Source organism: Onychostoma macrolepis, chromosome 02, assembly GCF_012432095.1.
Source record: "Onychostoma macrolepis isolate SWU-2019 chromosome 02, ASM1243209v1, whole genome shotgun sequence".
NCBI classification, from domain to species: Eukaryota; Metazoa; Chordata; class Actinopteri; order Cypriniformes; family Cyprinidae; genus Onychostoma; species Onychostoma macrolepis.
The window spans coordinates 24,346,724-24,370,701 of NC_081156.1; the positions used below are offsets into that span (position 1 = coordinate 24,346,724).

Here is a 23,978-nt window from a genome sequence, read left to right on the forward strand (position 1 = left end):
GGTTCATTACGGTAGTGACACACGCATGACAGGTGAGGAAGTAAAAAGTTTCATTTGTGATACAGTGAGCAGCTGACCGGTTTACTTCATTTTACACTAATACCTGGTCACGAAGCAACAAAGGTGAGTTGTTTTCTTTATTTTTAGTCACACCACTGAAGGAACCGTGTAGCACGTCATAATCCAAGTATATTGCATGTTTATTTACAACAGTGTTGCTCGGCGATTTATAATCACTTCAGTGTTAGACAGACAGGGTTGTGTTTGTGCACATTTATGACCATGCAGTCATAAAGAAGTGGATGTAAAAATAAAGATAAAATGTATTATTTGAGAGATGAGGGAGCGCTGATGAATCTGTTCTGTCCTGTGTTTATGCGGCGATATCCTCCTGAGAACCATTAAATAGATTTTGTGAATTTTGTATTTTTTAAATGTCTTTAATTGTTTGGAGCATAAGAAACAAATGGAGAAAAACATTTTTGAAAAATTATATTTTATTTCAATTTTTTCGTTTTTTTTTTTTTTTTAGGTTTCAGGCTATTTTTAGAGAAACTTTGTACAAAGATGATTCTCAACTATGTTTTAAAAGATAAAACAGAATGATTTTGATATACTATTTTACTTTATGCAGTATATGCATAAAATGTCAGTAAACAACATGTAATGAAAAAGTGTAATAACTGGAGTAACTTGGCAGCATTTTCATAAGAATATCTCATATTTCATAGCATTATTGATCTATAGTTTCTTTCCTTATTCACTTGTTGTGTCTTCCCAAAAATGTTTAATTAACATACTGTATGTCCTTTTGTCCTCTACAGAAGACATATGAAAATGATGCTCTGTTTTATAACAGAAAGTCGTATTAGGCAGCATAACCCTGGGATGTTTACAAAAAATGTGAAAATTAGTCAGATATAAATAATTACAAATATTATCAAATATATACAAATTATACAAATATTATCATATTCCATAAGACTGCTAAATTCTCTACAGAGGACAAAAATCTATGCCTGGGTCAGATTGTTTATTTATTATCAGCTACTATAGAGGACTTTGTCCCACACTCACTGTCACTAAGTCCCTCACAATCAACCGTAAATGCTCTGCAAAGTGAACTTTACATTGCATTCCAAAATCTGAAGAGAGATTCCAATCCGAAGGGAGTGTACGTGTTTAAAATTGAAGGTCACTGCAACAGTTAATCAAGGCTCATCAATCAGGCAGTCAAGAGGGAAATGTACCAGTACGTAAAGACGTTGGATTTAAATAGAGGCAGCTTGTTTGATTTTTTAGGTGTGTCTACAATACATTTGTTGTTTGCTTAAGACACACCCATGCTTCTCAATGCTTGTGATTATTGAGTGCTGTCCTGAACTAACACATTCAGACACAAAATCTTTTTACAGGATTGACAGTTTATGGTGTCAAGTGTTGACTGTATATGTTATTATAATGCGCTATTATTAATATATTATTATTAATAGTCACATATGTATAACATGCAGTAGATATTTCGTTTTTCTGATGATGCTAGCTACTAATATGGCCTAATTTGTGAGGGAGGCATATGGAAAGTAACATTATCTAAAAGTGCAAAAAAATCTTTAAAATTTGTCTGACAGGGTAGGCGTTGTGACAGTTAGCACAATTACTTAGATAAGATAACACACACACACACACACACACACACACACACACACACATATATATATATATATATATATATATATATATATATATATATATATATATATATATATATATATATATATATATATATATATATATATATATATATATATATATATTAGTAGCATTGCTGTGTTCATTGCTGTTTTGCTTTCTGAATGTGGTTTCAAGTGTGGTGGGTGATGATGTCAATTTTGATAAAATAAATTACGTTAATTATGTTAAAAGAACATTCTTGTGATCATCTTTGATTAATTTCAGTGCATTCATTCATTTCATTTATTTAAAATCTAATTTGTAGGAAAAGTCGTGGGATGTATTTTGTGCCCTGTCTCAAGAATCAGTTTGGTGCTGTACTTTTAGCATTTGTGATGTCTGTGGACAAAACACAGTTTCCTGTTCTGTGTTTCTCTTTTCTTCAGCCAGGCAGACATGAAGACTCCGGCTCCCCTTCAGACTGATCTGAAGGCGAACACAGATGTCAGACTGCAGGGAAACTATAGAAGTCCAAGGCTGGAAAATCACTTTCTGGCTCAAGCGCCCTCAGTATTGTCTCAGCATCAGAACACATCTCCATCCTGGTCCAAGCAGACCTCCACCTCTTCATCATGTCCAGCGCTCCAGCCAACCAGCCTGTCCTCCACCATGGCTGCCTCCTCTCTTCTGTCCTCCACCATGGCCGCCTCCTCTCTTCTGTCCTCCACCATGGCCGCCTCCTCTCTTCTGTCCTCCACAACGATGAGCTCACTATCCTCTTCCTCTTCTCTGCTGAGCACTAAGAATACCCTCCTAATGGAGTCTTCACTTCATCCTCCAGGCTCATCCTCTCTAACCTCCTCTTGTTCCCATAATCCTTTACTCTCTTACTCCAAAATGTCAACTCCCAGTGCCGCCCCACCTGTCTGCTCCTATCCGTCACCTTCAGTGGAGAATAAAGTGGGCTCAAATCAAAAGAGAGAAGCTGAAGACATGCTTTTCTCACCTGAAGGGCTGCTGGGATCTACTGAGGAGCCTAGACAGGTATAGAGTGATTTCCTCTATTGCTGTGTAAAACTGTATGTGAATTAATGTAGAATTTTTTGGGGGATTTATTTTTTTTAAATTTCGCCAATTCTTACATTTAGTTACAAATAGCTTGCAAGGACTGCTGTTTTCTTTGGGAAATGTAAATGTAGTTATTATATTATATTATATTATCTTAACAGGATGTCAGACATGAAAGCATTGAGGAGGATGACCAGATGCTGTCCTCTGAGATGGATCTGAATATGGATTTAGATGGAGAGGGTGAGCAGACTGTAGCTCTTCATGAGGAGTTTGGGGTGCTTGAAGCAAGCGAGGATGAGCATCTTGTGCAATTGAGGGACCGAAAGGTGAGTCGAGTGAACACAGTTCTGGGGTTTGTGTGAACCTAAATAATGGTTAATAATGCGCTAACCCTACTTATTTATTTTTAGCTTTGTTTGAATGAATTCTTTGGTGATAATATTTAGACAGTCGACACACATGTTAAATCCAGTCTTTTATTTTTCCTTTATGCCCTATATCATAAAGGTGTGGATAATTCAGATTGTTTGGAATTTTCACAGTAACATTTAGGTAGTCTTAATTAACACTAATTGATTAATGAATAAGATTTATATATAATATTTTGCAATATAATATTTGAAATCAGCCAACATTTCTTATGTGACAGTTCTTTTGTTTGTCCTTCAGAACAACCTGCTGAATATGGTGTGCTGCTCCCTTGTCAATAAGAGCTGTACCCCGGGCCAGAAGGACTGGGATAAGAAGAGGAGTGTGTGGGCCGTTATTAAGGTTCTGGCCACAGAGATTACCACAGAAGACCCTGAGTTTCTCCTAAAGGTTGGTGTTGTTTGTGTGAGTGTGTGTGGGAGTTATGTTATCAAGTGTTAACATGTATGGTTTGCATATTTGCATTGGTTTTAGGTTGCGGTCTATACTAGGCAAGAATTAAACATTCGTATCACAGCCAACTTCCTGCTGGCACTGGCGGCCCATCTGCCTGGTTCTAAGCCACACTTGAGAAGGTACTTTTGTGCTGCTGTACAGCTGCCATCTGATTGGCTGGAGGTGACAAGAATCTATAGCATGGTAAGTGTTCATATTAAATATCATTACTGCCCTTAAGAAATGATCACCATATTTGTACTTATACCATATTCATATGCCGATTACGCTCTTAGCATGGTAGATGTTTAAATAAGGATTTTATTTTACTCCTACTGTATTATTCTTGTTTTTCATGCCTTTTAAATGTTTTTGTGCAGTGTTTCAGTAAATCTTTACCCTCCTGCCTGAAAAAAGCTCTAGCGGATAAATTTAAGCAGTTCACTGAATATCAGCTGGCCAAATACAATACACGGAAGCATCGCTGCAAACACAACAAGAAACAAAAGAAAGGAGAGGTAATATGTCAAAAACACTTAATAAATAATATTATAGATCAAAATATATAGTGCTGTCAAACAATTAATCGCATCCAAAATAAAAGTTTTTATTTACATTATATATATATATATATATATATATATATGTATGTGTACTGTGTATATTTATTATGTGTATATATAAATAAACACACATACAGTACATATTTTGAAAATATTTGTTTATACATTTATATATTCAATATTCTTATATTTTATATTATATATATATAAATAAATTTAATATGTAAACATAACATTTTTCTTAAGTATATACATGCAGGTGTTTGTATTTTTATACATAATATAATAAATATACACAGTGTACACACATATTATGTAAACAAAAACTTTTATTTTGGATGTGATTAATTGCGATTAATCGTTTGACAGTGCTAAAAATATATACAGAGGGCTGCATAAGTCTGAGACCACTGAACATTCTTCTTTAAAAAAAATGTTTTATTTTAATTTTAATTTTAATATTAATATAAGAAAAAATCTTAATTTCTGATTATTTCAAGACATTTTGAATCCCATATTTTCAGTGTTGCACACATCCTACCAACATACAATAATGAACACATTATCTCTTTCAAAAAATTTTTTGTCTTTCCACATCACTTTTAAAATGCTTTTGTTTTCTTTCCCTCTTCTTTCAGAAAATCTCTGCTGCACAGTGGAAAAAGTGGGGTGACCTTGTCAGAGTTGAGGACTCCATTCTCAAAAAATATGTGAGCTTTGCCGTGTTTAGTTTGATATTACGTAACATTACAAATGAATATTGTACATCATGCCTTCTGAACATCTTATGATACAGTTGGAGAGACAGAATCGTACTGCAAAGGATAAAAAACAGAGTGAATTCAGCCTCAAGAAGATGATAAAGCGCCTTCACATCAAAGAATCTGCAGAACATGTCATGGCCATTCTGGGAAAGAAGTTAGTTCTACAAGCTGGCATATACATTTTGTCAAACATTTTTTATATTAACTGATTGCTCAGTCCAGTGTAACATCCAGCCATGAGTCAGTATGTTTGTTGGCTGTCTTTGTATGCAGATACCCGAGCGATCTGAAGGCCTTCTCTCGCAGTGGTCTTAGTGGGGTTTGGGAGAGAGAGAGAGCTGGAAAGCGGATGAAACTTAAGCAGCCCGACATGTGGGAATGCAGACTAAGTCAGGAGGGAAACAAGGCTGCCACCTGGGAGAAACTCATCGGTGTGAATGAGGGACATGCACTGGGTCCATAATTGGCTTAATTCTACTCAAACTTAAGTCTATGTTTTTGTGATTGCAGATGGAAAGTCTCTTCCTTTTATGGCAATGCTGAGGAACCTGAGGAACATGATCTCTGTGGGCATCAGTGAGAAACATCATACTAAGATCCTCAACAGACTGACCTCGAAGGTGAGCATTTCTTAGTTCAGTCGTTTGCATACTGAAACTTATGTAACATGATGAAGTAATTTACGGGTTTATGGTGTTTAATCTTACAGAATGCTGTAATCCAGAGCAGGCAGTTTCCTTTCCGTTTCCTGTCTGCATTTAAAGTCATTTTGGAGCTCAGTAAATTTGGTAAGTTCATATGTGGTAGATGGTACCTGGATCAACATGTTTGTCAACCAATCAGATTGTAGGGTTAGGTTTTCAGGTTGATGTTGGGGCTTCAACAAACAGTTTCAAGTTATAATTTTCCTTGATTTTAGAGGTCAGTAAAGGTTAGGGTTAGGACTTAGTTTTTTTTAGCAGGAAAAAGATAATGATTCAGAAACTTGTCCTCCTTGACAAAATCATATTGACAGTTTGGCTAAATGTGATGAAATTTAAAGCATACACTGCCGGTGTCAGTGTCAGTATTTATTTATTTTTTTTATAAGAAATTCATACTTCGTTGACAGCAAAGACATTTATAATGTTACAAAAGATTTATATTTCAAATAAATGCTGTTTTTTAACACAATATTCATCAAAGAATCCTGAAAAAATCACTGTTTCCACAATTATAAAATTCCACAAAATAATTTTTTTACAGTATTTTTAAACCAATAAATGCAGCTTTGCAACTTCTTACAGACGCCAAACCTTTGAACATCGGTGTACAATTATTGAAGTCCTCATGAAAGACTTTTTGGGAATTTTAGTGTTTTAATCTACAAAACATTGGATCTCGTTGGATGTCAATGAATCCATATTAATCTAAACGAGAGAGCTCATTCCCCCAGTGTCTTCAATAGATGTGCACCTGAGGAAGTTTGAGTAACATGTTCTCCCCCTTTCAGCTGGTGGGCCTGCGGTCGAGGTGCCAAGCTCCAGGGAGGTCCTTCAAGGTATTCTGAAGAAATTGCCAAAGAGCAAACGATACCAACAATACAGCTGGGAAACAACAGCGCGCAAGAGACTGAGGAATACAATGAGAGTTCCCTTCGTCTACCGCTTATTCAATATCAAACGCAATCTCCTGAAAAAAGCAAAGTGTGTATTGCTGAATATTTAGTTTAATATTAAAAAAACCTTTACATAGTATTATCTTTTTATATCAAAATATATTAATAAATAAGTTTAGTTCATTTTACCCCTGCATTGACATGTTTTTTGTGATGTAATTTGTTAGTCAGAGGCTGTACACTCAGGAGCTTCTGAACAAGTACAGCTGTGCTTTGGAGAAAGCTGTGCAGATCTCCTGCAAGTACAACATCCCGCCTCTCCCTGGACGCACTCTTGTGATGTATAATGTTGAAATTTCAGAGGATCGGGACTGGAGTGGCGCTGATGATGTCTGCTTGCCCCCTGAAAGCACTGAAGACATTGACGAGAATAAACTCTCAGCATCGGTCAGATATATGAACATCTTATTGTTTCAATTATTAGCACAGTACAGTTGTACTTTTATGTGTTTTTCAGAGTAACTGTGGATTTATATTTTGTTATAAATACAATTTTTGTTGTATAAGTGATTGCATTTAATTTGTTATGAAATTATGCTACAAGTATAAATGACACATATTGTGAACTATATATTCTGCAGGTACAGGAAGCTGCAATGCTTTTATGCATGATGATTAACTACTGTAGCGAAGATTCCCAAGTCATGCTGTTTTGCCACGAAGGCCTCCAGGAGGTCAAGATGAAGTCTGATGTCCTTTTGGATAATGTGAGACAAGCAATGAAGCAAGTGAAGGTAAGAATTTCCCTTTTATTGTGAATATACACTTATAAATCAAATGTACCTTTTTCCATTTTTTCTGTTTAGAAATAATATACAGTATTTACATTCAATTAAAACCCCTAAATAAAAATAAAACAATAATATAACAAATAAAATGAAACAACAAAAATGTATGATAAACTACTATGAAATAAAATCAGTCATTTAAAATGCTACAAGTGAAGATAGACACCACAACATTGTAATATAAAGTGGAAAAATAGATATTCATTTTGAGATTCACTAAAGATTGCTTTTAACGGTGTTATTAAATTATTAGTGTTTTAATCTAAATGCAAAAAGATTACATATCCAATCTTGTACTATAATGCTGTTTGATGTTCTTCATAATGAGATTAATGCTCTTCTGGCTGGACTTCCATCAAACACAATCAAACCTCTACAAATGATTCACAATGCAGCGGCACGACTGGTCTTCAACGAGCCCAAAAGGGCCCATGTCACACCTCTCCTTATCTCCTTGCACTGGCTACCGGTTGCAGCTCGCATTAAGTTCAAATCATTGATGCTTGCATATAGAGCAACCACTGGCTCAGCACCCGCCTACTTCCACTCACTATTACGAATCTACATCCCCTCCAGAAGTCTGAGATCTGCTAGTGAACGACGCCTCGTGGTACCATCACAGAGAGGCTCAAAATCGCTCTCCAGAACATTCTCGTTCACCGTTCCTGGCTGGTGGAATGATCTTCCCACCCCTATCCGGAGTGCTGGATCCCTGTCAATCTTCAAGCAACATCTGAAAACTCATCTCTTTCGACACTACTTGACTTCATTCTAAACTATAAAAAAAAAAAAAAAAACACTTTATCTTTCTCTTTATTTATTCGTTCCCTTGCTAGCTTGTACTTATTTGAACAATGCCTGAGACTTGGTGTTACAAGCGCTTCGTCTGTCTGATTGCCTCTTCAAGATGAAACGCTTTATGTATTCCTCAATTGTAAGTCGCTTTGGATAAAAGCGTCTGCAAAATGACTAAATGTAAATTATTTTTGGATGGCGTCACAGCTTTTTGTGTTTTATTCTCTCTGTCTCTGTCCCTCTTTCTCTTAGGATTTGAATGACTACGATGTACAGTCTGAATACATATCTCCCACTACATTTTTCACCAAGCTAACTGAAGAGAAGACTAAGGTGTGAGGCCCTTTTGTATTTATAGTTTTCCCAGGATACATTAAAATTATTTTGCATTTGACATGTCTGTTAAAACGTCTCCCCCCACAGCTGGATCGTATAGTTGTGTTGAAAATTGAAAATTGCTACACCTGCAGAAATTTAATGGCGGATATCAATAACTATCGCCAAGATACCAACCGTGATGCTGTCGTGATAGATGTGCTGCTCGGAAAAATGTATGTTTTGTAAACCGTGTTTCTTCATTTGCCATAATTGAAATTTTATATCTTTTCATAAAAATTTCAGCTGCTTGGAGCAGAAATGTGATCAGAATTGCTGTTGCTACAAATAAATCATTTACTGTTTGTTTTGAACAGATCTCCAATGGATACTTCGAAATACAAACTGAGCTCCAACACTGTAGAGCTTTGGGGGTTTAGCGAGCAGATCCTGAAGTAAGATCTTTAGCTGAAACATTAGCTGTTGTACTCGATATATGTTCTTTCTGTTGAAATACTTTATGCTGATTTTCTTGTGAAAAAAACATAGTCATCACAGGATCTACCAAATATTCACAAGGTTCACTGACATTTAAAAAGTTGGGGTTGGTCAAATTTTTAAAATGTTTTTGAAAGAATTCTTTTATGCTCACAAAGGCATAAAATATTATCACAATTTAAATGCACATTTAAAATGTATTTTCAGATGTTCATTTAAGATTTGTTCTGTGGTTGTAGGTTTGTCTCAGAGAGAGGCTCCTCGAGGATGTTGCAGCATGTGGAGCACATGGACAGAGTCTATAACATCCCGCCACCACAGGGGCGCAAAACTGAACCTGAGAGAGCTGCTGATGTCATCTCACTGCCGGCAACACCAAAGTTCAGGTATAACCATAAAAAAATCCATAATTTACTTCATCAGTCACTTTATGTTGGGTGGTTGTGGTCCAGCATATATTCCAGTGGAGACCAGACAGGTCATTAGCATACTGGAAATGAAATACTAAATAAAACCTGTCTTCATCAGTTCTCTTTTCTCTCTTTTCATAGATGGAAGAGTGTGCGAGTGTTCATCTCTTCTACGTTCAGGGACATGCATGCGGAGAGGGATGTTCTTGTGCGTAGCGTGTTTCCCGAGCTCAGGAGACGAGCCGCTCCACACTACCTCCACCTGCAGGAAGTGGAGCTGCGCTGGGGCGTCACAGAGGAGGAGTCTAACCGTGCTGTGGAGCTCTGTCTGTCAGAGGTCTGCCGCAGCCAGCTGCTGCTCGGGATTCTGGGAGAGAGATACGGCCTTGTGCCGCCCCGCCCCACCCTACCTGAGCTTCCTCAATACAGCTGGGTAATTACATTCATTTGTCTGATAGATGCTTTATTAAAAGTGTGATACAGGTGATTATTATTAATCATGTACAGTCTTGCTGCATATCAATTTTAATGTTAACCAGAGTTAATGTTGACCAGAAATTTAGTAGTTAAATAAGAGAAGCAAACTAAAAATCAAAAGTACACTACTGTTCAGATGACAAAAGTAACTATAAAGATATTTAAAACGTGTAACTGCTTTCTTTTGAACTTTCTACACAACATAGATTATTGAAAAAAAAGATCATGGTTTCCACAAAAATATTAAGCAGCACAACTTTCAACATTTTTGGCAATACTAACATTATGAATAATAAGTGTTTCTTGATACAGGATATTTAATATTTGTCAGTTCACCTATTTTTTTTTTTTTTCCTTTTCTGTCATTTAAAACTCACTTAAAGCTAATCTTTTAAAAACACTAATAATTTGCTAACACTGTTAAATGTAATGTTTAGTAAATGTCAAAATTGATATAAATTTTTCTTAAGGCTGTGATGCCTAAATTCATTTGTAGCTTTAAAAAATTATTAGTTTAAATTATTAGTGTTCACAAAAAAAGTATAGAATTTAATTTATTTAGAAAAAATTTACAATTGTAATATTGGTTATCCATTTCTCTATTTTCCGTCTTTATCATTATTACCTTTAATGGTATTAGAATCAGTCAGAATTTTTATATTGGTGCATCCCCAAAAATTACTAATATATAGCTAAACCAAAATAACATGACATTATATGACACTGGTTTGGGCTCCTTGTCCTGAAGTTTCATTAATTGTTTTCTTGCTTCTTTCTTCCAGCTGAACTCTGCGCCTGATGGGTTATCCGTCACTGAAATGGAAATTCGACAGTTTCAAGCTCTGTATCCAGACTCTGCTCAGAGCCGCATGTTCTTCTACTTCAGATCGCCTCGTCTCGCCAGGTATACATTTATTTATTATCTGCTAACTGGATTTATTTTGTAGTTGACAGACGGCAACCTAGGAATTAAATCATGCAAAACACAATATCAACTGCAAGCTGATGTTTCTGAGGCTCTGTGATTTACAGTAGATACAGTATGTCATATCATGTATATTTTGTGTGTTTGTATGTTTAGTTCGGTGCCAGTGGCATGGAGGCCAGACTTTGTGAAGGTCAGACTAGGAGTTCCACTTTTTGGGGGCCACTCAATCACTTGAAATATCATTACATCAATTATAATATGAAAAAATGAATGAGGATAAATAGATATGAGTATGCAATTTAACAAAAAATGGCTAAATTGAAAATATTGTATTCATTTTAATTCAGTGCGCAATTATATTTAGTATGTTCTACTATTGTATATTTTATAAATAATGGAATTGGGATAGTCTATAGTCTACATATTGGGATTATCTATTTTATTGCTAATGAATAGAATTAGCAGAATTTGTCAGCCTTGGCCAATGACAGCATCTCAAATATGTCCCACAGCAGATTATGTCCCACTGTCTGGCCCAACTGGAAAATCAAACATAGGGCACTAGATAATAGAAAAGGCAAATGTGACCCTGGAGCACAAAACCAGTCATAAGTCGCTGGGGTATATTTGTAGCAATAGCCAAAAATACACTGTATGGGTCAAAATTATTGATTTTTCTTTTATGCCAAAAATCATTAGGAAACTAAGTAAAGATCATGTTCCATGAAGATATTTTGTAAATTTCCTACTGTAAATATATCAAAACTTAATTTTTGATTAATAATATACATTGCTAAGAACTTCATTTGACAACTTTAAAGGCGATTTTCTTAATATTTAGATTTTTTTACACCCTCAGATTCCAGATTTTCAAATAGTTGTATCTCGGCCAAATATTGTCCGATCCTAACAAACCATACATCAATGGAAAGCTTACTTATCAGCTTTTGGATGATGTATACATCTCAATTTCGAAAAATTTACCCTTATGACTGGTTTTGTGGTCCAGGGTCACAAATATGCAATTACCAGCCTCTTCATAATCACATAACAGTACTTCCATATTATCAGTTTGCTAAATTAAACATATGTTCTATTAGATTGTTAATTTATTTCAATGTTTTTATTAAATTATGGTTGCATTTAAAATTGTTTATTTTATTCATATCAGTGTATTTAACATCATTAACATCAAAATGTTTTGTAGGAGACGGATGAAGGTGTGGACTCAGAGATTAAGGAACAGGAAGTGCATCAGGATGCCCAACAGCGGCAGTTTCATGGCAGGGCAAAGCTTATTTCTTTGGCTACAGAAAAAGTTCAAGAATGTCAGCAAAAAGGAGGAATTCTGATGGTTGAGGGAAATCCTGGAGAGGGCAAAACTGTGTTCATGGTAACTATACACTGTATGAATAAACATTGTTCTTGATATATTAATGTTAATCTGAATATCTCTCTGTCTTCTGTTTTATTAAGGCTGCCCTGGCCCAGGCACTCAAAACCTCTGTCAAAAACAAGAAAGGCCCTCTGTGTGATGTCATATCCTACTCCGCAGATGCTAGCCAGTCAGCTTGCAGTGTTGAGCAGCTTCTTCACTGTCTTGTTCAATGGCTGAGGAAGAGAAAAGATGATGTGGAGTTGCCTCCAAACACATCATATAAGTAAGGAAGTACCTGATGTAACATGCATCATCATTTTAGAAAACTAATTTCATAATTATTGTCTTGTTGCACTACAGAGACTTGTTGTCTGAGTTCCACGGAACAAAGAGCCACTTGCATTGCTTGTTGATGGGGCGGACCGTATCCATGACGGTCGAGGTCAAAGGGTGTCAGAATGGATCCCACAGCACATCCCTAAAGTAAGAAAAACACATTCACACTTACTGTAAATAAGTGGATTTAAAATGATGAAACTTTCTAATCAACCTGTCACTGTGTTCATTGTCCTCTCAGGGTGTCTGTTTGGTTCTGAGTGTTACTTCAGAATCATCCCTACAAAACACTATTAGCACAAGGAAAGGTACTGTGTCATTTCCACTGGGACAATTATCTTTACCTGACAAGAAGGAGATTGTGCAGAAGCAGCTTGTTGAGTTTGGAAAGAAACTGAGCGATTCTGCTTTCAATAACCAGGTGAACATCCCTTTTGTTGTTGGAGTAATTTAAGAAGAAATTGACACTTTTTGGCATATCTAGTACATTTATCATTGTGTTGAATGAATGAATGAATGAATGAGGCATTTATATAGCGCTTTCATGTGTATTGCAATACACCCAAAGCGCTTTACAATCATGTAGGGGGTCTCTCCTCAACCACCACCAGTGTGCAGCATCCACTTGGATGATGCGACGGCAGCCACAGTACAACGGCGCCAGTGCGCTCACCACACACCAGCTACAGGTGGAGAGGAGAGAGAGTCATAGAGCCAATCAAGTGGATGGGGATTATTAGGAGGCCATGATAGACAGGGGCCAGTGGCGGGAATTTGGCCAGGACACCGGGGTTACACCCCTACTCTTTACGATGAGTGTCATGGGATTTTTAATGACCACAGAGAGTCAGGACCTCGGTTTAACCCCTGTAGCTTCAGACACTGCTGATGAAGAAAGGCTCTGTGAGTCCACTCTACCTCCGTTTGGCCTGTGAGGAGCTTAAGAATTATGCCTCCTTTGAGAAGGTAAATAATTGTTAAAGAATAAATTTTTCTGAAATGTGCTTTTAGTGATCTACATGATGTTATTTTGCTAAAGAAGTGTGAAGTTGAACATAGCATTGATGATGTAATTTGTCATTTAGATGAAGGACAGCCTCCAGTCTCTTCCTCAGTCTCTTGGTGAGCTGGTGCAGCACAGTCTGCTGAGGCTGCAGAATCAATATTGCAGAGCAGGACTGGGATGGGCATTAGCTACTCTTGCCATCAGCTCCACTGGTAAACAACATATTATTTATTTCTCTGCAAGAACTAATTTAATTTGATGCTGTATTCATGTTTTGTTAATTCTTTAAATTTGGCTCTACAGGGGTCCAGGGTTGGCCTGTCCAATTAAATTATCCAACCCTACTCTCTTAAAGGGGGTACCATGATACAGTGATTAATATCAAATAGTAATACTAATATAGCACTGAATGATTAATGTATCATTGTAATTACATGGTAAGCTCATCCAGAAAACATGATTCAGGGTCGTCCTATGGGACTTGTTTTGCTTATTTTTATTATAAAGAACTGTGGCCCAATGTACGTCTTAAGTGCAGTCATATTGGTAAAATTTCACATGCAAAAAGGCCCCATTGTCTGTTGTCAATAATGTAGCAATGTATGAAGCTCAGCTCACACAGAAGTCACTTTCAAACCAAACAACTTTCTGTTAATCAAAGCAGCAAATTCAAGAGTCATGACCAACTTGAACCCGATGTAAAATCTGTCTGGAAATCTTTTGCCCTCACATGAAATTCATGATTGCGTGGATTTGAATTGAAATGACTGAATTTCGAAAGTGAACAATTTGACAAACAAGAGTAAATGTAAATGTGACCATACCTTTAGAATTGTCATTAATAGATGTTTATAAAAAAGGTTAAACCTGGGAACCTGGGAAGATTTTAGAGATTCTATCAAATATGAAACATCAAGCTAAAGCTTTAACTCAAAACTGTATTAAATTTTAAGATCTTATATAGTTTTTATCATAATGTTGTCAGAAGTTTAATTGCATGTTGTTGAAAATAAATATTTTTCTAATCACTTTCTTTCACAGGACTGCGGGAGAGTTCTCTTTACACTGTACTGAACATGTGCAATGATTTAAACTCTAGAGGTGGGCCGGTGACATGGCAGGAAATTCTCCATATAGCGAGGCATCCAGAGAGCCGTGTTCCCATGGCAGTATTCTCTCAGCTGGCACGAACTTTGCACAGGTACAGCCCGGTGAAATATATGGACATAAGAAGTAACTACTGTTGCTTATAATAGTTTGTTTGGTCATTCTTCTAATGCAGCCTAATTGGACCGTCCCATGGTCATGGCTCAGATGACCTCCTGATTTTGACCCATCCAGAGGTGAAGTCAGCCTTTGAACATCTGTATCTGTCTACTGAGGAGAGTAGAACCAGAAGTCATCTGATAATTGCAGGTAAAACAAGATACATGTCAATCATGATGCATTTAATGCGTTTCATACACTATTGCTTAAAAGTTTTGGGTTCAGCAAGTTTTGTGTGTGTGTGTGTGTGTGTGTGTGTGAGAAGAAAATTAATACTTTTATGCATCAAGGATGCATGAAATTGACACTTTATATAGTTACAAAAGATTTTTATTTTAAATAACTACTGTTGTTTTAAACCTTCTTTATTTATCCGAGAACCTTGAAAAACGAATATGTCATGGTTTTAGATTTACCATCACTGGAACAAATTACATTTTAAAATATCTAAAATGGAAAACAGTTATTTTAAATTATAATATTTCACAATTTTTTATCAAATAAATGCAGCCTTGATGAGCATGAGAGAATTCTTCCAAAAAATGTTTTACCAATCCCAAAGTTTTGAAAGGTAATGTATGTTTTTAGATATTTATTTCTGTATAACTTTTTCCCAGCTCACCTTTGGGTGCAGTCAAATCCTCAGGGGAAGGACACATTTCTTCACTCTGATGCTGATATTTTGTCTCAACTCCCTGCGCACCTGGTCAGTGTCCTCCTGCTCTCTTCTTTGATCTTTCAGCTTCAGTGAGCAATGTGAGGTTACAAAACTCATAAGAGATGTCTATTCTCTCTCTTTACTCAGATGGGCAGTAATCAGTGTGAGCCGTTGTGTTTTCTGCTGTCCAGTTACTACTTCCTCTATGCTAATGTGCGGCATGGACTTCTTCATCAACTTTTGGAGACCTACATTTTATTTGGTAAGAGAGCCTTAATGCTTCTGATTTTTAGCAGTAGTACATTTCTTCATAGATCACATATCACATATTGATAGTTTTTGCTATTATCTATGTAGCCCAAAAATATGAGACCCATCAGCTCCATTTTTTATACAAACTTTATTATTGTATACCTGTAAAAACCCAACCATAATGACGTGAAAAAAGACTTAAAATAGATTTATGATCATTATTTTTCAGATAACATGAAGGATTTTGAAGACTATCTCAGTTTTCTGAAGCGCCACAGCCTTCTCTTCTCCCAGTGGCCTGCACTCTTTGTACAAACAGCTCTTAATGAACCTTGTGACAACTCTGCCCATTTGTGGGCAGAAGGCATGATGAGAAATGGAGTGCATGCTGTAAAATGGCTAAAAGTGGTTGCAGGTAACTTTTTTTTCTTACTCAAATGTACAATGTACTAAGCAAAAGAAAAAAAAAATGAATGAAAGATAACTAACCTGTGAAAAATACTCTGTAACTCTGTAACATTAAGAACTGGCCACATGAATGCCCACTCCAACAAGATCACAGGATGTGATGGCAGCTCAGACAAAAAACTCTTTGCTACTGTCTCACTAGACTTAAACTTGAAGGTAAAACCAAGAATTTTTTTTTTTAATTCTGAACTGCATGCAGTGTTGTGCAGTTTAGAAGTATTCATCATTTATGTGGCTGTACTCAGGTGTGGTCAGCGCAGAAGAGCACAGAAGTGGCCTCTCTCATGAATCCCTCCCCACTGAACTGTGTGAACTTTGACCTCGAGGGTCAGCTCGTGGCAGTGGGATGCTGGGATGGAGCTGTTCGTTTGTGGAACTGGCTTGAACAGAAAAACGTTACAGTGAGGAAATGACTCCAAAGATACGTTATTATACCTTATATACTAAAACGTATAATTTCTCTTCTATTTTAGACTCTGTTAGGTCATCAGAGTTCAGTGCGGAGTCTGTCTTTCTCTCCCTGCTCCTCCATATTGTGCTCAGGCTGTCTGTCAGGAGAAGTGCGGCTCTGGTCAGTGACGGCAGCTGCTTGTGTGGGCAGTTATCATGCTCACCGCGGCTCCACACAGTCACTAAACTTCCTGCAGGGAGGAAACCTCTTGCTGAGCGCTGGACACGACAGTGTGGTGAGGAATGTGATCTTACAGTCTTCATTTTCAGTTATTAGCAGGGATGTAACCTGTTGAAAATTTACAATATGTGATGTAAAGTTGGGGGTACGAGTTTATATGAATGTATCTCTGAGGGGAACTGACTGTCTTCAGAAAAGTTTAGATGGTATCATCTTTTCATCTTGCTTCTGCATAATGCATATTTAAGTAGTGTTTATAAGCGCAGCGCTGCTTTGTTCACAGCTGTGACCAAAGAAAAAAACTATACCACTGCTGTTCCATAAGTGCCACCTGCTGTCAGAGAGTCAATTTGCGTTTTCATTCAGCCCATCTGCATGTAGTATTATGTAGTGTAACTTCACAAAGCTGAAGTCAGACTATTCTGTTTTTGTTTCAAATTTTGAACTATAATCTAATTTAAATAAAAAAAAAAAAAACGGCTCATGCTGCATGTATGCAGCATCTTTGTTTGGATCGTGGTTGCCAGAAAGCCTTAGTTAGTTTGTTTATATGAAGAGATTTCTTTTATTTGTATTATTCATTTATTTATTCGGTTTGAGATTTATTTTAATATTTCAATTTAGTTTTGCTTTTTGACATAAGATATTTCAATTTCACAAAGAAATGTGCAGCATTTTGTCTGAGTACAAAAAGTACACTGAGTACTTTTTTGTTGTCTAGGTTCATGTATGGTCTGGTGGTCTCGGGAAAACTGTTGCTGTATTGGGAGAAGAAAAGGTACTTTCTTGTTTTTAAATTAGAATTGCTACTTATTGTAGTATTTTTTACTGCTTATACTAGGGATGCACAATATTATCGGACTGATATTGGAATCGGCCGATAATGGCTTTAAATGTAAATATCGGCATCGGCCCGATATGAAAAATTATGCCGATATGTCTTACCGATAAGAGGAATACGTTAACTCACATGTGCTCAGGCTGTGCTAGTGATTAGATCACGTCAGCAGTGTGGCTCAGTCTTGAAGCAAAGTTTTGTCTGAATGACGATTAGATTGACTGTTTTGGATCACTGCATTTAATCTGTGAAAGCACGTACAGAATGAAGCGTTCGGTGTGTAGAAGAGTAAATAGTAATAGCACGTGCAGCGGCATAAAATAATGAGTATGTTTTGATTTAATGGTCAGAAGCTATAGCTTACATGAAAAAAAAAATCACAAACATGACACTTGTAAATTAAATAATTTTATATATACTGATTTATTCATTAATGTGTAATATGTTTTATTTTTTAAACAAATCATAAGAATTTTCAGAATTTTTACAACTCTTTTGCTTTAGACCAGGGTTCCTCAGATCTTTCCCTGGAGGGCCAATCTGCTGCAGAGTTTAGCTCCAACCCTGATCAAACTCACCTACCTGTGATTTTCTAATGATCTTGAAGACTCTGATTAGCATGCTCAGGTGTGTTTGATTAGGGTTAGAGCTAAAATCTGCAGGAGTGGGCCAGATTTGAGGATGCCTGCTTTAGACCATCTACAAATGTTAAATTTTAAAATAAAATGTTAGGGTTAATGCAGCGATTGATATATAGTTTATTTATAGTTATTTTCAAAGCTTCAATGTACTGTCAAAAAACCTTCATTATTTTTTTATTTAATTCTAACAAATAAGTTCTTGTTAAAAACTAACCAAATTAAAAATATTTTGCTTATCATTTCTGCACAGGAGAGGTGTTGTTTCCAAACAAAAGGAAATATATCGGTATCGGCCGAAATAAGTTGAAAAATATCGGCATAACGGATATCGGCAAAAATCCAATATCATGCATCCCTAGCTTATACCATTTATGAACATTATTAAATTCTGTAATGAATTCAGTCTGAACTGCTTGACTTGCAGATTCCAAGCAGACTTTTTGTAAATAATTTGCCTCTATTTTGTCTTCTAAATTTGTATACCTGAATATGTTTGTGTGATATTTAGGCCTGTTAATTTAACTTTATTTAGAGTGAAATTTAGGAGCTTAAATTAAGATGAAGCGAATGCTTTGTGTGTGGCTGTAGCCAGTGGATATGCTGCTGTGGGTTACCAGAATGATGGTATCAGAATGTTCAGTTTGAAATCAGGTAAATAAAAGTTTACATCCAGCATTTACAAACATGCTCATGTCATCCTGTTTCAAGATATATGCAGAGCTCACATTCTCAAACTTCTCAATCTTACTTGTTCTCAAAAATCACAACATAAAAAGAATAAAGTTTTAAAAAACTTTACAACTCCAATAATTATAGAGCAGGAGCAGAACTCAAATGCTTTGTGCTGTAGGAGAGAAGGTTTGGTCCATGCTCTGCCTCATATGGATGGAGGCCAAAGGAACAGAGCGCTGCTGCTGTCGGGGGGCATGGATCACCGTCCCAGGGTCTGGGAAAGGCAAGGAGAAAATCCAGAAAACCTTGTGTTGATAGGATCTTTCACTGTGCAGAAGGGACCTATTCTCGCCTTGGCTCAAAACTCCACCTGCGTGGCTTCTGCATCTGGTCAGTGTGCACAATGCTTTGTTGATTGATTTCAGTCCATATTGGATATTTAGTTTTTACATTTAGATTACCTTTGCCTTCATCTAGCACTCGCTTAAAGTTAATCTTTAAAAACAGTAATTTAACAGTTTAAAATGCAATCTTTAGCAAATCTCAGAGTGAATATCTATTTTCATACTGTACATTTTTACCATTTTTAAAACAATGGATTTTAGTTTTTAGAGGTTTATTCTAAATATTTTAAATATATTTTTATTACATATCTGCCATTTTTTAAATATTTCATATCTGCTAAATGCATACATTTAATTTTTTATTAAAATTCATTATTTTTCCTTAAAATATTGTTTTGTTTTAGATGACTTCACTATTGGTCTGTGGTTGAAGGATAATTTGACTTCTAAGCCCTGGATTGACCCTAAGGTGATGTGTATTCTGAGAGGTCACAATGGAGGGGTCACATGCCTTGCCTTCAGTCCTGATGGGAAAGAGTTGCTCTCAGGAGGGAAAGATCAGGTACTTGCTCCACTCACCATCTATTGCTGGAAGAAATAGAAGAGAATACACAATTTCTGTCACACTCAGTTTAATCACAATTTCTTCTAATAGGCTTTGATGATATGGAAGCTAAACGCTTCTCCTCCAGTTCTTTCCCAGTCCATTTCAAATTGCCATGGAGACTGGATTACAGGATGTGCCTGGACATCATCTGCTGTGGTGAGAAAGACATTTACAAAGTGCTGTTTAGTTCATTTCATCAACATCTGACTCTGTGTCTGTAACCGAATACAAAACCTCTCTCACACCTCAGCTCAGCTGCTCCAGTGACTGTAAGCTGCGGATGTGGGATATCCAGACAGGACGTTTGCTGAGAGAGATCCTCTCTAGTTCATCTCTGAGCACATTGTGCTGTTGGGTAAGACAGTTGTGCCATGTTGCAAAGACATAAAGAAGTGGAACCTGTTAATATGTATGTAGTTTTTAATGTCTTAAGGAGGATCATGTGATGGCAGGCTCTACAGATGGACTGCTGATGGTTTGGAAGTGGGAATCAGGGGTAGAAATCACCAGGATCCAGGCCCACAAGTCACGTCTCCATCACTGCACTGTTGTCTCAGGTACAGTCAGTGACTAATACACACAAATAGCTACCTGATTTCTAAATATGGATATGTATCTTCCTCACACAAAAAAGAAATTCTAAGAAAAAAAAAAATTTGCACACAGATCTGGAAAAGAATTTAAAACCAGAAGACTTACTGGTAGCTTCAGCATCAGAAGATGGAACTGTTAAAATTTTTTCATTAATAGTTTGTTTAATCACATTCTTTAAAAGAAGTTCTGTCAGATCTTTTAAATAATCAGATCTTTTAAATAATTTCCAGAGATTAATTCTAGGCATGCATAACATATCGATACCATACTGGTCATCAGTCGATATTTAATTTAAGTGTTTTATTTTTATTTATACAATATAGCATAGAATTTCAATATTGTATAGAATTTTGGCCAACATTAACATTTGTTGCTACTGGGATAAAATGAAAATAATTCTCATCTTATCTGTATCAGAATTTTAATACCAGTGCATTCCTAATTTATTCCCAAAAATTGTTTTCTTAGGTCCAGCATCACAACACTGCACAGTCACAGTGCAGAAATCCAATATTTAGTGTGCAAAGAGGCTGGACTGCCGGAGTTCCTCACTGTCTCAGTGGATCGCTCCCTCAGGTCCTGGAGCGTCAACACACCAATGAGTATGACAAAATGATCAAAAAAGCAGAATTTAAACTGATGCAAAAATCGCAACATTTATTTTCTTGTGAAACTATAGCAGTGCATCCAAATATAGCATTTGATTGGTATTAATAACTTTTAGATAACTTTTTGATATACACTGATTCATCCACAGAAACCTGTATCTGGAAGCTGGAGCAGGACTCCAAGAAGTGCATTGTGGGGTAATGACCTTTAACCCTTTTCACTTTCATACATCAGTTCTGCAAACTTGTTACTTAAATTCACTTTACATTTCGCTCACATTTAAAATGATTGATTTTAATTCTTATTGTTTTGTTTGACTTTTTTTTTATCTTAATTTATCGGTTATTATTATTTTGTTTTGTTCCAGGCTCGATAAGGTGTCTTCATACAAAGTGAAGTCTCCTTTGAGCTTGTTGTTTTACTGTGGATGTCTGTTTGGAGTATATATGGGTGGAACAGTCACTGATGTGCTCTCTACTAAAGTAGCTTTTAAGTAAGAAATCACCACAATTTTTATATACGTAAAAGCTGTCCTGCAATCCTCTGTTAAGCATTTTTCCATGCGAGGTGGCACAAAGTGAATAATAACATTCCTTTACTGGGTAATAAAAAGTAAATGTACAGAATGTGTGTTTTATTGTAGCTGGTTAAGAAGGGTATGTCCTCTTGGCATGATGGCGAATGATAGCAAGAGTTTTTGGCTGTTGGGTCAGAAACAGGGCGTTCTGTACTTTGGCCTCATTGTAAGTTCATCATCTGTCATTATTATGTGATATTGGCATTGTGAAAACTGTTATAATAATCTGAAATGATCTGTCTTTTAGTTGTCTCTGAATCCGAGTGGGTCAGACTTCTACTTAACCTTTTGTGATGATGCGATAAGTAAGAAGCCAAAAGACTCAGAGATAGAGGAGGAAATAGATGAGGAGCAGCAGGAGAAGCTGTGTGAGGAACAGCGGGGAGAGGGCGACACAGGTCAGCTCCTGGATCACAGCTGCAGCAGTGCAGAACGGTACACCTGTTTTATTAAAGAATTATTTTGTCAGGATGTATAAAAATCATGAAAAGTGTCACTTTTTTCCCATATTTTTCCCACTGTGTAAAGCCCAGGTCAAACAGCCCTGGAGGAAAGCATGGTTATGGCATGTAGGGTTATCTAGATCAGGAGCTTCTATATAAGTCTTAATTTGCTTCCAACTTTTTAGAGCATTTTTTTATGACAAAATGATTATCATATAGAGCTGCATCATTTTTATTTGGACTATTGGAAAGAGCAATAAGAGATGTCTCGTTACAAAATGTTCGTTCCATCTTTAACCAGGAAGGATCTTCATGTTCCACAAGGAAAAAATGCTAAAATTAGTCGCCCATTAATCATATTTAAACTGCGGTAGGTTAAACCCTCCATCTTTTTTAGCTTTACATAAATTATTCTTGGATATCCACACACTCTTGTATTCCCACAAATAAAGTACAATCACATAAAAACATAAAATGTCCAAAACAGGGAATAAAGTGTCCAAGGGGATCTGGTGTCATCGTCGTGCTGGGGAATTGTGAAGGAAGGACTCTTCTTTTGTGTTGTTGCGTATAGTGATGGACTTGAATCGGGAATCGGGATTTGATTGGATTGTTGGATCGTTGTCGTTTGTTATTTTAATGTGGGTGACCGGGATTGCTGGAAGGGATTGAAAGTCCCCTGACAGTTTGACAAGCTTATTGCCTAGCCTTTGTTTTTTTTATTAAAAATTACAACTGCACGCAAATTTTTAAGAAATAATGATGTGCACAGATAAATAACACCGCCCTGCATCAAGAATTATGATAAGTGACAGAAGAAAATGCAAACATGACGCAAATGATTTCTGCTACGTCTGTGGGAGTTTTTCTTGGGATAAAAAGCTTATTTATAAACTGTAGTACATATTTTTCCGCTTCTTTTGTAGTTTGTAAGTTAAATTATACATTTTAAATATTTCTTCTAGTCATGAATACTTTTAACATTTGACTTTTTATTTCAAGTGCATTAAAGCGGATATTATAATTTGAAAACATTTCAAAAACCTTATTTTGTGAAAAAACTGTATTTGATGGAAAGTTTTTTTTTTTTAAATATATTTTTAAACTCAGCATCAAATTAGGCAATGTTGTGCCTTTTTCCGCAAATCGGCAGAATACAAGGCTGTGTAATGAAAAAGAGAATTGTCTATTTTGAGTGCATGGTGGCTTTAACACGACCAAAGAAAAAAACAAAAACAATAATCTATTAACCTCAAGTGGTCATTATGTGAACTGTTTATGACTGATAAACACATTGCAATTTGGTTGTTTTTAAGTCATGTTGTTTTTTTCTACAGACTTTTTTGTGTGTGGTGATTGTAAAGGGAACATGTGGTTCAATCAGCCTCCTAATCTGTCCACCTGGACTCAAAGAAGAACGGCAAGTATCCTTTCATATATATAACGATCACGTGTCAATCATGCAGTCATGTGTTTCTGATAAATGGTTTGTGTGACTGGTCTGTAGGCACACACAGACAAAGTGAGTGTACTGCGGCTTACAGATAGCCTCATCATCTCAGCGTCTCACGACAGAACCGTCAAACTGTGGGACAGACGAACTAAGAAACAGGTATTTTTATTCTTGCTTTTATGCACGGTGTGTATACCAGTGTTTATTTCATCTGCTTTCTGTTTCTCACTCATTTTCTATATTTCACAGGTGGGCATGTTTGTGTGTGGAGGCCCTGTCAAGGTGCTGGAGGTGAACCCATGTGACCCCAAGGAATTTGTTTGCGGTGATACGCAGGGTCAGCTGTACTTCCTGTCTTGGAAAGGTTAATTTTCTGAACATCAGTCAAAGGACACAGTCAC

At 36.4% G+C, this 23,978-nt stretch overlaps 1 pseudogene; it reads left to right on the forward strand.

Moving 5' to 3' along the window:
• Positions 1-23,962, forward strand: LOC131528516 (telomerase protein component 1-like; annotated as a pseudogene).
• Positions 23,963-23,978: the final 16 nt, after the last annotated feature.